The sequence below is a fragment of the Xyrauchen texanus genome, chromosome 37, assembly GCF_025860055.1.
Source record: "Xyrauchen texanus isolate HMW12.3.18 chromosome 37, RBS_HiC_50CHRs, whole genome shotgun sequence".
NCBI classification, from domain to species: domain Eukaryota; kingdom Metazoa; phylum Chordata; class Actinopteri; order Cypriniformes; family Catostomidae; genus Xyrauchen; species Xyrauchen texanus.
The window spans coordinates 2785332-2801160 of NC_068312.1; the positions used below are offsets into that span (position 1 = coordinate 2785332).

Here is a 15829-nt window from a genome sequence, read left to right on the forward strand (position 1 = left end):
TCTCTAAATATAAGAAACAAGTATTAAAATATAAGCAATATAAATATAAATATGTCCACACAGTAAAAGTAAGAATAAAAATAAAAGAGCAGCAGAGTAAATACAGTATACATTTTGTGACCAGAAAATGCTATTTTTTCTTAAGGTGTGCCTTTAGCCCCGTTGTAGCCTTATACCGACCCCTGATTTATAGAGTTTATTTATACAAAATATTATCTGGGATGTAGAGATGGTAAAATGTATAATTACATTCAGCCTTTATCAAGTTTTTCTGAGTTCTCACGGAAAAGTATCTATATTTGTAGAGCAGTACCTAAGGCTAAAGTCCCATCAGTCACATACACTTCCGAAAAAAATTGCATCTTGCATTAGCTATTTCAGGGCTTAAAATTGTAACTTAATGATTTCCTGCAGTGATTTCGCGCCGAAACAACCGAATCGGTTGCGTGGTGACGTAGGCGCAGCGTGGGGTTTCCCAGCCGTTAGAGCAGGGTCACCGCGCACATCTCTGCTGTCTGATGGCCGGAGCGAGCGCCTGACATACTGCGCGTACTAGAATCACTCCAGCACCGGAGAACGACGCGTGTGGGACATACAGAACGGCTGACTCTAGAGCGAGCGTGGTGCCGGCCGCATTCTTCGCAAGACATTTGACTGAGGCGTGTTGTTTTTTCCCCCCATCCAAATCGGCGCGTTTGCAGCTGTCGCGGCTGCGGGTTCGGGGAGTGCCGCTCCTCGCTGACTGACTGACGGACTGTCTGCAGGTCGGGCAGCTGTGGATCTCTGCTCGCTGTTTACAGTCAATGATAGATACACAACAAACTGCCCCGACTGAACACAGGTCAGTACTTATCTCTTCAGTAAATGCCCCGTTGACTCAACTGGGCTCTTTTGGGGTCCTTTGGGGTGGGGGCCGCTGTCGGGCTTAACAAACACGCACACAATTGCCTTTTCGCGCCTGTAATTGTGCATTTTCTCAGTTTAGTTGCAGCAAATGTTGTTTATGGATTATGACCAGGCCACATAACTGGTTTAGTATGTGTTAACTTCCTCAAATCACGGTCATATGCCAGAGATGGGCGGTTAGCTCGCTAGCTGCACTCGTTATCAAGCTGCTGTTTTATTAATTTGTAATGAATAGTAACAATTATTAGCAGGTTATTCGCGCTGCTACTAACAATGGCATCTGTAGATTAAAAAAATCATCGAGTTGATGTTGCTTGATCGTCAACAACAGCTGGTAAACCTGGCATTTCTCAATGTTAACCATTTGGCCTGTTGCACTGATGTAAATTACAGTATAAAATGCATCTGAACGGTGTGGTCATGCATTGGTGCATATCTAGCTGCAAATGCAGATGATGATGAATTGGACATTGAAGATGGAGGATAAAGCCAATGCCTCCCCCACTTCATCGCGTACTCGCACTGTTGGAGCATATTTGTCATGTATCTCCCTGAAATAGTGCACATATGTGCGTGTGTTTAGTTTTTTTTTCTAAGTGGTTTGTTTGATTATTTCAGTCGCTGAGATGAACTGATCGCTTACAGCGATGGTTTTATGTATATATATATATATATATATATATATATATATATATATATATATATATAAATATGAAGTGTTTATGTCAGGATTGTTGGTGTGTTTGATTGGGGTTTCACTTAACCTGTGCTTTTAATGACCTTAAACGCAAGTTAATGGGATTCGCTAGATCTCTTTAATCTGTGCTTTGACTTGTGTGTTGCATACGAGTGATTTTGCAGTGTATTCGTGGAGGAAACGTGAATGAGGAAGAGCAGCGCTATTATAGATCAGCCTCAGTTTGATCAGTGTACAGATGAGAATCATTCGTGTCCTCGTACGATCGATCGATCGAGTAATGCCGGTGTGTTTTAAAGTACTTAAAAGCCTTCTGTGCTCATGATGTTGTTGTGAAACCTGGATGCGTGTGTGTCTGAAGTGTGCTAATGTGCTGAATGAATGAATGTGTGTTTGTTCACGGCCTACAGCTGCTGCTTCTGCAGCCAACAAGATGGCGACTGATGAAGACAGCCCTGCCACAACACACTCTTGCACATCACATTCAGCGTAATGCATTACTAAGTAATTAATTATTGTAATTAAATTACTTTTTCATTGTAACAAGTAAAGTAAGGGCTTACTCTTTTTTTTTTTTCTTTCAGTTATTTCATTATTCATGTGTTAAATACTGTATGTTCGATATAAATCAATAATGAATTTAAAATCGAAACTGAACATCAAATGTTAAAATATAATTTCTCAAATACTATTATTCACCTTAACAAAATCTGATTTAAACATGATTTAGCCTATATAATTTATATACACATCACAACATGTATTACACATGCATACATTTGTTTCAAGTGCTAGGCTACAAATTAAATGTGTATATAAATACCTACTAAGTAATGTATTACTATCCATTTGATCAGAACACATTACTCATAGCTGCAGATTCATTTACAAATATTATTAGCTCAATGTCAGTGTCGATATACAGTAAGGTAGTGTTGTCACAACAACAATATTTCAGTAGTTTGTACCAATACCAGTAACATTTCATGATTCTCGATATCAATTTCAATACAGAAAAAATAGATAATATACTATTGAACACACAATGTTACATTTCAATGCAAATAATACATTAAAACCATAGCATGCTTTTCAACATATCATTGTAGTTTTTTATGAAGTGCCTCAGTAAAGATCCTCATAACATAATCTAAAACACACCACTGCTCTTATATTTTCTCAAATAAACTGCTGCACAACAGAGAATCGCATTATAAATGAAATAAACATTCAGTACAACAGCATGCTTGCTTGTGAGATACAGGCTCAATAATAATAATAACAGGGTTTCCACGGGTCCTTAAAGTCTTAAATTTACTTTTAAAAATGTAAATCCATAAAAAGTCTTAAATATCCTAAATAAATTGCAAGAGGTCTTACATTTTGGGGCGTGAATAGAGAAGACGCTTAAAACAGCAGAATCAGCTTGAGTCAAAATCTTCTCTCTTGTGCGTTCTTCATTTAGCGGTTATGCTTGAGTTTAGTGCGCGCGCGCAGGGAAGCTTAATTTTTTCGGAACTTATGTTACACGTGTATAAACCTGTTAATCAGAAATGCAAATGCCGTTATTTTGCGTCTCTGATGCGCTAACACTGTTGCTCCTGCTTATAATCGACAAAGTGGTCAACGTTACAATTTGCATGCGTGCAAGATTGGAGCGTTCTTTTGATGCCTTTCAAATCGTGCCGCTTCCTTATTTAACATCGTATTTGACAATAATTGCTAACAGAACTACTCAGCTGCTGAGTTACACCTGTTATATCTCTCATCTCAATCTCTCTAGATCTGACATATACATGGATTTCCTCTGCCACCTGAATCAGTCAATAAAAACAAACAATAATATACAAAACAATAATAGATTATATAAATATTTATAATATACATAATATGAAAATATATTATCTATATTTAATATTTAGTATATAATCTAAATATTAGATCAATATACATCATAACTAATTATGCTGCACAGTTCTCTCATAATCTGTTAACAATTTCAATACATGTCAACTTTAAACAGCCATTTTTAAGGTAACTGATGAGTTTTTACTTTTACCATCATCGCCATCACTTATGTTGCTATCCTGTATGACTTTCTTATTTCAGTGAATATCAAAAGGATATTTCATTGAATGAAAACAAGATGCAGTGACAATGAATGGTGAAAGTTTTGCTTAACATCTTTTTTGTTCCATAGCAGAGAAGCATTCATACAGACTCAGGGGTGAGCAGTGATGATAGAAATAAATTTTTTAAACGAACAGCACTTTAACTTCCTGTTAAAGTATTTGTTAAATGTATCTGCCAAGAAAAAATATATAAATGTTATTCAGCACACGCTATACCTTATTCAAAGCAGCGCCATATTTAATAAAAAAAAAAAAGTCTATCCGTCACAGCCTCGTTTTCATTCCCATTAAAAATCAAACATGGCGCTACTGTGAATAAGGTCTATAGAGCAATCCTCTTGTTTACAAAAATGTCAGCGCATGTGCAATAAGTGATGGTAGAAAGCCCACTGATATTTGCATTAGATTTGACAGATTAGAGGATTAAACTAAAGTAAGATTCAAAACCATCATAAATGCATATTCTTAGCGATACAATTACTATAATGATCTGAGTTAATAACAAACATGTAATCATGTTTGCTATATGCTGCAAAGTTGTGAGTTGAAATGATCTCCTCAGTCCAGTCAGCTCAGTTTGTGATCGTGAAGCCACAGCAGTCAACGAGAGCCCTCTGAATCATTTTTCAACAACGTAATCTGATAAAAGTTAACTTTTTACTCATGGTTTTTATCACAACTAACGTGTTTGATATAAGCGGTGACATTGCCAAAGCATTGATCAAGCAAGTGACTAAAGAGAAGGGTCACAATGTAGGCTACATGCATTCTTAACAAATTCATTTAGAGTTTTAATGTTGTATTTAAAATATATATATATATATATATATATGAAAAAGAAAATGCACAATAAATTATAAAAAACATGTCCAGAGACATTCGAGTAGCCTCAGTGGTTTTGTATTTACCAGCTAAATAATTATTTCATGTGTTTTTTATTATTGCTAAAGTGGTCTTACATTTTTATTTTATTTGGCCTTAAAAAGTCTTGAATTTCATTCAATTAATTAACCCTACAGAAACCCTGAATAATAATGAAATGCATTTTACTTAACACTAGTAATATATTTATTTTGCCATTTCTCAAATTACACTCGTCCAGCTTTTATTTTGAATCAAACGTTTATTTTGCCTTGGTGTTTGTGGTTCTGTGTTTTTGACGGTAGTTTCACTGTTCCAGATAAGACGTTAGTTTTATGACCCAGCGCAAAATGCTGCAATTCATTTATATAAATATAAAGTCTGCAGATCTGTGCACTTCACAGTAAATGTGTGCTCTCCTCTGTTATTCATTACTATAAGCACAGCGCACAATGCTCATAAAATGTGGTGTTTTCAGCATATGAGCAGCTTCACACATTCACTTTGAGGCGGACAGCACATGCAGACTGTATATTTATTTAATTAATTCACATCCATTTGCAGTTTAATAAACATGATTTTAATTTGATTACTTGTCCATTTCAGTGTAAAAGGAGTAAAAGAGCACACATACAAATAAGATTATGAGCATTTGGAGACAGCCGTCTGTCAGTCAAACAGTGTACAGTTACCGAATTGAGTCGGTGCTCGGTACTGCAGAAACACTGGTATCATAAAATCTTTTTTATTTTAGTATCGCCTTGGTACTGAAGTACTGGTTCTTTTGACATTACTACTGTAATATTGAATTTTACATGGAGGAGTGTTTTCTTTCAGTTTTTTTGTGAAGCAGATAAAAAAAAAAAACTTTTTACTCTGGTTTGTTGCTTATCATCCATCATATACTTTATAGAGAGAATGGTGAGCATGCTGTAATGTCTGCTGGGCTGCATAGTATACAGTCTTATGTAACACAACCCCAGAATGAGTGCGTGAAATAAAAGCCCTGCACACTCTTGCAGGAAACTCTGCTCATGAAAGAGATTGTGAGGGAAAGATTTTTCTGTTTGAGTTCCAAATCTTCTAAAACCATCAGCCTGTGTTCAGATCCATAAAGGATTTTCGAATTGCTTGCCACAGTTTTGCTGGTTCAAGGGAAGTATGCCAAATATGGCATACTGTTCCTGTTTAACACCCATTTGGTATGGAGAGGGATTATATTTAGCAGAAACATGGTCAATATGTTCAAATATTAAGTAGCTACTTTAAAATTCTAAAGATGTAAAGCAAGTGCATTATACATTGCATGTGCTTTTTCATCCATTGTTTATAACAGTCTGGAAAAGAAACTGTGTCAATGGTAGGCCTAAACAGGGCTCGACAATAAGGATTGCCCAATGGCCCGGGGCCAGTGTGAGAGAAAAAACTATCACTTGCACGATTGGGCCAGTGCAGCATTTATAACATTAGTGCAAGCAAACAACAAGCGAGAGAGCACAAAAATTACACTGATCGAAGAGTCTTCTAACCAATGTTTATCTCGCAAAGATGCACAAATGCATAATATACTGGACGCGCCGAGGCACAGTCACGTGCACGCACAAGATCGTGCAGACATAGAGCGCACTCTCCTAGCAATCTCCTCGCTCTTTTCCAAGTGTCTTAGCAGCAGCTATTACCAATGCGAAGAAAACAGCAGGAAAAAAAACACTCAATGAATTTCGAAGTGGGATTTAATGGCTTGTGCAACATTTTAACTATCCCCGCACATTCAGTGTTCACAGTGCGCAAAATCCCCACGCGCCTGGAAATCACAAGCTGCTCAATATCCAAAATGTATACATTTAATTAGGTGATGTTTAAAAACGTAAACATTATTTCGACATAATGCGTTCGATATGAAAAGTAAAACTGCTATTATTATCAGAGCTGTTCAGCTGCAGGGTGAAGATGAATATTTAAAACAGTCTACTTCATATCATCCTCATAAAACAGCTGATACATGTCTCATGTGTATCATACATTCTTTGTGTATCAGTCAGTGTTGGTCTTGTTTGGGTTGTCTGATTTCATGTTATATACACATTGTTAAATCATAGATTAGGCCTAATATCTACCTATTGTATATTACACATCAGAACTGATTTAGTAGCAAGTCTCCTCTCTCTGGGATTCATATGTTTATTACATTCAGCCAATAATCAAATCTTTTACTCAGTGACTAAATCTTTCATCCTGTGTGTGAAAACACTACACATGGCCAAAAGTTGCATTACAGCAAAACTAAATGTGTGACCATAAACACATTATCTCCTCCACTGCTGGGGTCAGTGAAAATCTGAAGCACTGGCCCAACCGGGCCAGTACAAAAAAATCCTTAGCGTTGAGGCCTGCTAAATATTTACTTTTATCTTAAAATTGTAATCTTTACACACAAGCTAAATGTATGTGAACCTCATGAATGTGGGTTTTGTTTATGTTTTAATGCATTCTTCTGATCTCTTTTTATCCCACTTGATGTTTTTAGTTGCATCTCTGAATAGGATTAAATTCTTGCCGTCTGTTGATGGCAGCTTTTAGGATTATGGGTTTGGTCAGTGATAGTGCTGATTTAATTTTTTTTCCCCAGCTGTCCTGTCAGAGAGAGTTAACGTGCCCCTACATAATCGTTTGATCTTTGATTAGTCTTTGAGGCAATTTGATTCAGCTGCATGTTGTTTATGCCACTTTAACTGTTTCTTTCATTGTGGCATTTGTGTTTGATTTGTTAGTTTGTAGTAATGTTATGTAACTCGACAGCAGGTCTGTATGAATGACAGGGTCATGTTTACCCTCTGACTGGAGCAAAATCAGCAATACAGGGCTGAATCTCACAAATAATTGTCCAGGCCACATGCCAATGTCAGTAAAATGGGTTTGTATGGGTGGATCGTGTTTAAGTTTGAGTTGGTTTAGCATAGAAATATTTTGCAGTCAAAACCGGAAGGCGTCCTGAGCATTTTTGACTACTGCAGCCATAGAGTACTGCGACAGGCAGCAGAAATCCTGTTGCAGGAAGCTCTTGTGAGCATGTTTCCTGTCTGCCATTTTTCTAGACTTGTTTGCATGTTCTTGCTGTAGCCTATTCTTTCAGATCACATTTTATTCTTCAACTTATTACGCAACTGTAGAGATTTTAATAGTGTATTTTCTTTGTTAATGAGTAATGAGAATCACAAATTATGAATGTGAGTTGGTTATTTAAAGGGTAACTAAACCCTAAACCAACTTTTTTTAGTTAATGATCTGTAAGAATGGGGCTTTATTAGTACTGGTCATTGATTCAAGTAATTTTTTTTACATTTGTGTATGAAGTGTTTTAATTCTACAATATATGGTGTAAAAACGTCTGAGTGCTGCCCTCTTCAGGTTGAACGGTGGCTACTGCAGTTGAATTTTCCTATTGGCTGTTTGCGGTACTTCGTGACATAAGCGGTGACAGCTGACGTAAGCAGGTTCCAGCTCACCACGCCCTTGGTACGAGCTACCAAGCCCATGGCAGTATAAAAACCATCTCGTTTCGTCAAAACCACTGTAGCGAGTCAGGAGTTGGAATTGCGAGTATTGAAAACGATCAGGATAGAGTATTTTAGCATCTATTTAGCATAACATTTATATAGTTATTTAGATTATTTCGTGTAGCCTAGGTAGTTAATTAGCATATTTGTTAGTGTAGTATTGTTAGAAGCATAGTTAGTTAGTAGCATAGTATTAGGTCAGTTAGGATAGCTTCAAGTTAGCGTAGATTATCTGTATTTAGTACAGTGGTCAGGATGGTAGGTAGGTGTAATGTTGCTGGTTGCAACAGCACTGCTGGACTGTATTGCTTTCCATATAGACTTGGAAATTAGGCGCCAGGGGTTGCACGTCCTTGTTCTGGAAGACCATGAGTTCCGCCTAGAGCTGTAGGAGTGTGCAAACTGCATTTTACGCGGATTGCTTCTCCAATGCAGTGGAGGTGGAAATGGGCTTCTCCAAACAGCTCAGCTGAAAAGCTGACGCAGTGCCAAACGCTGCTCCTCCTGCATGGACTCCACCACCTCAGCGGCGTCTTGAGGTGAGTGATCATATATATTTGAATCACAATTTATGGTTAGGCTAAAGTTAATCCTCTGGGGCTGACAAACGCGCGTTCACGATGCGGGAGTGTTAAACGTATTGCACCCTTATACATTGTATTACGGTATTGACTACCTGTATAGTTTTATTTGGAGATATGGTTTTGTACATGATGACGTTATGCTTTACATCACATTCTTCTAAGTTGAGAGAACAGCTAACTGATGTTATGTTCAAGTGAAGCTTGCTAAATAAAAATCCTGCTAAAAGGATAAACATCACTGAACAGCGTTTCGTTTGTTTTTCCTGCACGCGAGTGAAGGTGAATGCGCACTCGGATGCTCAACAGGGAGTTAAAACCGCAGTTTGAGCCAGCGGCTTGAATTGATATGGCTCCGGCAAGGAGGTGGTTTCCACAGACAATTCACCCTCCTCCACTTCAGGTGAAGGTGGGTGAGAAAGGTCCTCGACTTCAAAAGACCGCTCCTTGGCAAAGTTACTTGCGTCACTCTAGTCACTCTCCATTTTAGAGTCTGACAGCAGCTGTCAATTAATCTGTCACTACGGGTCTCAGGTGCACGCCCCCCCCTGCTCATCCCCGCCCTCGGTTCGTCCCCTCTATCCCCGCTGGGGTCTGCCCACTTTTCGAGCATTTTTCAAATATTGCTAGTGGGTGGAGTCAGACTCTGAGCTAACTCTGAGTTACCCTTTAATGGACTCTGAACATTGGCCTGTTTTTGAAGGAATTTAAGTCAAGTCAATTCTATTTGTATAGCGCCTTTCACAACACACATCGTTTCAAAGCAGCTTTACAGAATATCAGCATTAACAGACGATAAAACTGTAATGTCTATAAAGTCGATTAATCATCATTGTGTAATTTCGATAAAATACGATTTTTAATAGTGTTTAAAAATAATTAAATGATAATTGTATTAATAACCCCAGTGAGCAAGCTGTAGGCGACTGTGGCAAGGAACACAAAACTCCATAAGATGTAGATTAATGGAGAAAAATAACCTTGGGAGAAACCAGACTCACTGTGGGGGCCAGTCCATCTTGATTAATTGCAGAAGTTCACATAGATGCAATTGTCCTTGTTAATTGGCTGATGAAGGCTTTTGTTGGCAATAGTTAGTCTATGCATTCCATTTCAAGATCGTAGTCCATCTATAGGCCGAGGTGATGCAGGTTGGAGTTGGCATCATTTCATCCTCTGAAGTCCGTCATAATAGATTGAAGTGATGTTTGGCTGGCACCGGCTGCATTTAGTCATCATCATTCTGCGACATGTAGCAGTGGAGTCCAACATGAAGCAGGAATGGTGCTGGATCCAGCCGGTTCTGGTGACCTCAGGATAGGAGTCCTGAGGTTGAGACAGGGAAACAAATAAAAAGATGTAAGCGTAGATGCCATTTAATTTATTGCAGAGTAAGAGATCATGCTCAATGTTTCTGGTTTCTGGTTCTGGCAGACCCAACTAAAGCAGCCTAATTGTGGGTTGGAGGATAAAGTAGGTGTATGCCGGGCTAAATAGATAAGTCTTTAGTCTAGACTTAAACTGAGAGAGTGTGTCTGCATCTCGAACAGTGTTTGGGAGACTATTCCATAGTTTAGGAGCCAAATATGAAAAGGATCTTCCTCCTTTAGTGGATTTTGACATTCTAGGAACTATTAATAGGCCAGAATTTTGCGATCTTAATGAACGTGTTGGAATATAGCGTGGTAGAAGATCACTTAAGTACTGCGGAGCTAGACCATTCAAAGCTTTGTACCTAGTTAACAGAATTTTAAAATCAATACTGAATTTAACAGGTAGCCAATGTAACGATGATAAAATGGGGCTAATATGATCATATTTCTTGGTTCTCGCCAGCACTCTGGCTGCTGCATTTTGAACCAATTGAAGTTTATTTATTGATCTTGCTGGACATCCTCCCAGTAATGCATTACAATAATCTAGTCTTGAGGTCATGAACGCATGAATTAGTTTTTCGGCATCAGCAACCGAGAGCATATGCCTTAATTTAGCAATATTTCTTAGGTGGAAGAATGCTGTTCTACAAACATTTGTAATTTGATTTTCAAAGGACAGATTGGTATCAAATATAACACCTAAGTTCTTTGCTGTTGAAGATGATGTAACAGTACATCCATCTAGAGACAAATTATATTTTAGTGGCTTATTTTTAGAGTTTTTTGGTCCAATAATTAGAACCTCTGTTTTGTCAGAATTGAGTAGAAGGAAATTTCTGGCCATCCAATCTTTTATTTCATTAATACACTCTGCTAATTTTGAGAATTGTGAAATCTCATCAGGTTTTGAAGAAATATAAAGTTGTGTATCGTCAGCATAGCAGTGGAAACGTATTCCACGATTCCTGATAATATCTCCCAGGGGAAGCATATACATGGAGAAAAGCAGAGGCCCTAAAACTGATCCCTGTGGCACTCCATATTTTACTTTTGTTTGGTTTGACAATTCCTCATTTACATAGACAATGTGGTAGCGGTCTGCTAAATATGACCTAATCCATGCTAATGCCACTCCACAAATTCCAACATAATTCTCTAGCCTATTCAAGAGAATTTCGTGATCTATCGTGTCGAATGCAGCACTAAGATCTAAAAGCACTAGAAGAGAAATGCAGCCGCGATCAGATGATAAGAGCAAGTCATTTGTAACTCTGATAAGTGCAGTCTCTGTACTGTGATGAGGCCTAAATCCTGATTGAAATTCTTCATATATACTATTTCTCTGTAGAAATGAACATATTTGGGAGGATACTACCTTTTCTAGTATTTTTGACATAAACGGGAGATTTGAAATCGGTCTATAATTAGCAAGTTCTCCAGGATTAAGTTGTGGCTTCTTAATTAGCGGTTTGATAATTGCCATTTTAAAGTTTCTTGGGACATGTCCTAAGCATAGCGAGGAGTTAATGATATTAAAATGAGGTTCTGATATTACAGGAGATACCTCTTTTAAGAGTTTAGTTGGTATAGGATCTAACAAACAAGTTGTGGCTTTTTGTTTCCATAAGTTTTGTTAGCTCTTCATGACCTATGATAGCGAAGGATTGAAGTTGCACATGAGGGAAATTATTCGACATTGTTTTCTGGGGTGCTATGACAGATGATTGCATAATTCTAATTTTATTTCTGATTATTTCAATTTTATCTGTGAAGAAATTCATGAAGTCATTACTCTTGAGCTGTGACGTAATATCTGGTTCGGTTGAGGCTTTATTCCTAACCAATTTAGCCACAGTACTGAATAAACATCTAGGATTGTTGTGGTTATTTTCTATGAGTTTACTAAAATATGCTGACCTGGCAGCTTTGAGTGCGTGTTTGTAGCTACAGACACTATCCTTCCATGCACCCTGAAATACTTCTAATTTTGTATTTTTCCACATGCGCTCCATTTTCCGAGCTGCTCTCTTGAGGGCATGAGTGTGATCATTGTACCATGGTGCAGGGCATATTTCTTTAATTTTCTTTAATCGAAGTGGGGCGACAACATCAAGGGTGCTAGAGAAGACTGCATTTAATTTTTTTTTTGTTATTTCATCAAGTTCTTCTGGGCTTTGGGGTTTATTGAGTATATGAGATAGCTCTGGAAGAGTATTAGTGAAGCTATCTTTAGTGGTCGAAAGAATGGTTCTACCTGAACGATAGCGTGGTGTAGATTGAGTAACATTAGCTGATTGCAGCATGCAAGAAACGAGGTAATGATCCGAGATGTCATCACTCTGTTGCAGAATTTCTATACTATCAACATCAACTCCATATGAAAGAATTAAATCTAGCGTATGATTATGGCGATGAGTTGGTCCTGTTACATTTTGTCTGACTCCAAGAGAGTTGCGAATATCGATAAATGCTAATCCCAATGTATCATTTTCATTATCTATGTGAATGTTGAAGTCACCAACAATTAAGGCTCTATCTACAGTAACTGCAAGATCTGATAAAAAATTAGCAAATTCACTAAGGAAATCTGAATAAGGCCCGGGTAATCTATACACTGTAGCAAGGGTAAAGGAGGACAGAGATTTTTTATTTATATTTGTATTTGATGGTGTCACCTTAAGCATTATTAGTTCAAAAGACTTACTCAGAGGACAGGATATAAATGTAACACCAAAAACTTCACTGTAAACTGTAGCAACACCTCCTCCTTGACCCTTCAGATGAGGCTCATGTTTATAACAATAACCTGGGGGAGTAGATTCATTTAAACTAATATATTCATCCGGTTTAAGCCAGGTTTCAGTCAAACAGAGCGCATCCAATCTATGATCTATAATCATTTCATTGACAATTAGTGCTTTGGTAGAAAGAGATCTAATGTTTAGTAGCCCTATTTTTATATGATGTACATTTTTAATTTGTTTGTTTTGTTCAAGTTTGACCTTAATCAAATTTTTTCTAAATTATTTAGTGAGGGTTTTGTGTTTGGTAGTTCGGGGAACAGACACAGTCTGTATGAGATATCTAGGTGATACAGTCTCTATGTGTTGTAGTTTATGTGACCTGTGTGACGTCTCAAGGCAGCTAGCAGACGTTCGGATTAACCAGTTTGTCTGCTTTTAACCACTCATTTGTGAGTCTTCATCAGATGTCTTAAAGGAATAGTTCAACCAAAAATTATAATTCAATAAATTGAAAATGTATTCACCCTTATGCCATTTTAAAATCGTAAGACTTTCTTTCTATAGCAAAACGCAGAGTTGTTTTGATGTGTGTTTCTTTCCATACCATGTAAGTCAATGGGGTCGATGTGAGTCAAGCACTTTTAAGGTCCAAGAAGAACATAAAGGCAGCACTTAAGTGAGCCATGTAACTCTAGTGGTGTTATCCATGTCTTCTGAAGCGATTCAATTTTGGGTGAGAACAGACAAATATATATATTAGGGCTGCAAGATTTGGACAAGAAGTCATATTGCAATTTATTTTGAAAAATATTGCTATTTGAACTGCGATTATGATGGTAATGTTTTCCACATGTTCAACTGCAAAAAGGCTGCTGGGGTTTTCACACTTAAGCCATCTTAAACATTTTTTAACTTAGACCTTTTTTCAGTTCATCCACAAACAAATAAATATATAAAAGTGAAACAAAGTCTTCTTCATATGTTACCGTCCACCATGTACCTGTTTTTGTCCATTTTGTGACATGATCTCAGCCCACTAATCATTATCATCATCATTAGTTTTTGAAACACGGTCAACTTGAATATCTGGGGTGCTCCAATCAGGACTTTAACATCCGATACGATCTCCAATTTTCTTTTCATCTCATCAATCGATGCTGATCATTTAACTTTTTATCAGCAGCTCCGTCAAAACTGGTTCTATGTAAGCTTTCTGCTCAGTGTCACTATATTTCCCTGTTGGTAAAAACATAGTTGTTGCCTAGTTTTTGCTGTCAAAAATAATGTTGGTTGATTGATTAATGCAATAAACACAAAATATTATTTTTAAATATAAATGTTACTCTTTATTCTAGGCCTTAAAAACTAGTTGGCTTATACAAATTATTATTTACTGAATATAAGATAGACCTAAAGAATGAGTCTTAATGTCAAACTGAAGTTGAACTGATAACCCATTGGTGTGATGTTGGTAATATTAGTTCCGCTTTCACTTGTTTCCGCAGGGAGTGTAATAAGTGCACGCTCTCTCGTGAAGTAAACAAATAACAGGAGACTGGAGGAAGAGATGTTTCTGGACTCTACAGGTTTTACTGTTAATGCTGTTTGCTCTGCAAGCACTTAATAAAGATGTTTGAATTATACCCCATCTTGTATTCTGCGTTGTTGTTGTTATTATTATGATACCTGCGCCTTGCAGAGACTGAGATGCTACTGCAGATAATAATAAAAAACGCTTCACGCAGGAAGCGCCAGTTTAGTGTAAATAAAGCGTTTAGAGTATGTAAGCAAACGGAACCGAACTCTGAGCACTTCTGTTACTCTAAGCATGTGAGGGAGTTGTGGAGCACAGAACAGCTCTGAAAACACCAACAATGCTCTAACTTAATATAGACTGCAACGCAAATATACTTTGAAGAGAGCAGAATATTTATTTATTTAATTCGCAGCCCTTCCAGTTTAATAATCGCACAAGGTCATAAAACGGTTTCGATTTTATTTTGATTAATTGTTCAGCACTTGCGTCTGAAACCGTTAATCCATGCGTCTTATCACTTGTGTTGTTGAGCACATTACCGCAAAGACATGGTGTGTGTGGAGGCTTCATGCTATTCTCCATGGCATCCATGCACAACTCACAACATGCCCCACTATGAGCGAGAACCACACATTATAGCGACCACGAGGAGGTTACCCCATGTGACTCTACCCTTCCTTGCAACCGGGCCAATATGGTTGCTTAGGAGACCTAACTTGAGTCACTGCACACACTGGATTCGAACTTGTGATTCCAGGGGTAATGGAAATTCCAAAGCCATGGATCTGGGCAGTCAGCAAATACAGGTCTCGACACTAACCTTTTTGTTTAGGCATGCTTTTAGTTCAAAAATTTAGGAGCACAGTTTGAGATTAATGCTAGACTTAGATTAGCAGTTAAAAACTGTTAACTGTTAATGCCACACACACTCAGAGCTCAAAGCACTAGGAGCAGAGCGCATGAACGTGAGTGGTTTTGTGGTTGCTCGTGTAAAAATCAGGATCGAGTAGCGTTTGTTTCAGAAGAGGAAGCATTTTTAGCACAAAGTGGCAAACGCCAAATGAATATCATTGCATTTGCAGGTAAAGCGCTGCAATAACCAACATATTAACTCCCACTTCAGTTCCTCATTTGGGGCTATACATAATGTCTTGACCTTATGACGCACACATAAAATACCTCACACTCTTAATTCAAAATGCCTGTTTTTGCATTTGTACATGCTGTTGTGTAATGTAAAACATGCGCTTGTCAGCCGTCTTTGATCGCAGCTCTGGGTATCGATATGTTTTCAGAATCTCATGCACAAGCACCACGTTTTAAGTCATCGTCATTCACCGAATTTAAAAACATTGACGGATAATTCGTACGCTGGCTGTCTATCATTCCACAGGTAAAACAATCAAGAAACCGCTTAAACCATCTTTAGGTGGTATAT

At 37.7% G+C, this 15829-nt stretch overlaps 1 protein-coding gene across 1 annotated transcript in view; it reads left to right on the forward strand.

The window, feature by feature from the left end:
• Window positions 1–495: 495 nt before the first annotated feature.
• The window catches only part of LOC127630680 (guanine nucleotide-binding protein G(I)/G(S)/G(T) subunit beta-1), a 70828-nt gene continuing 55494 nt past the window's right edge, over window positions 496–15829 (forward strand). Inside the window, exon 1 of the mRNA XM_052108329.1 lies at window positions 496–841. The gene's annotated coding sequence lies outside the window, so the exon portion shown is untranslated. The remainder of the gene's footprint in view (window positions 842–15829) is intronic.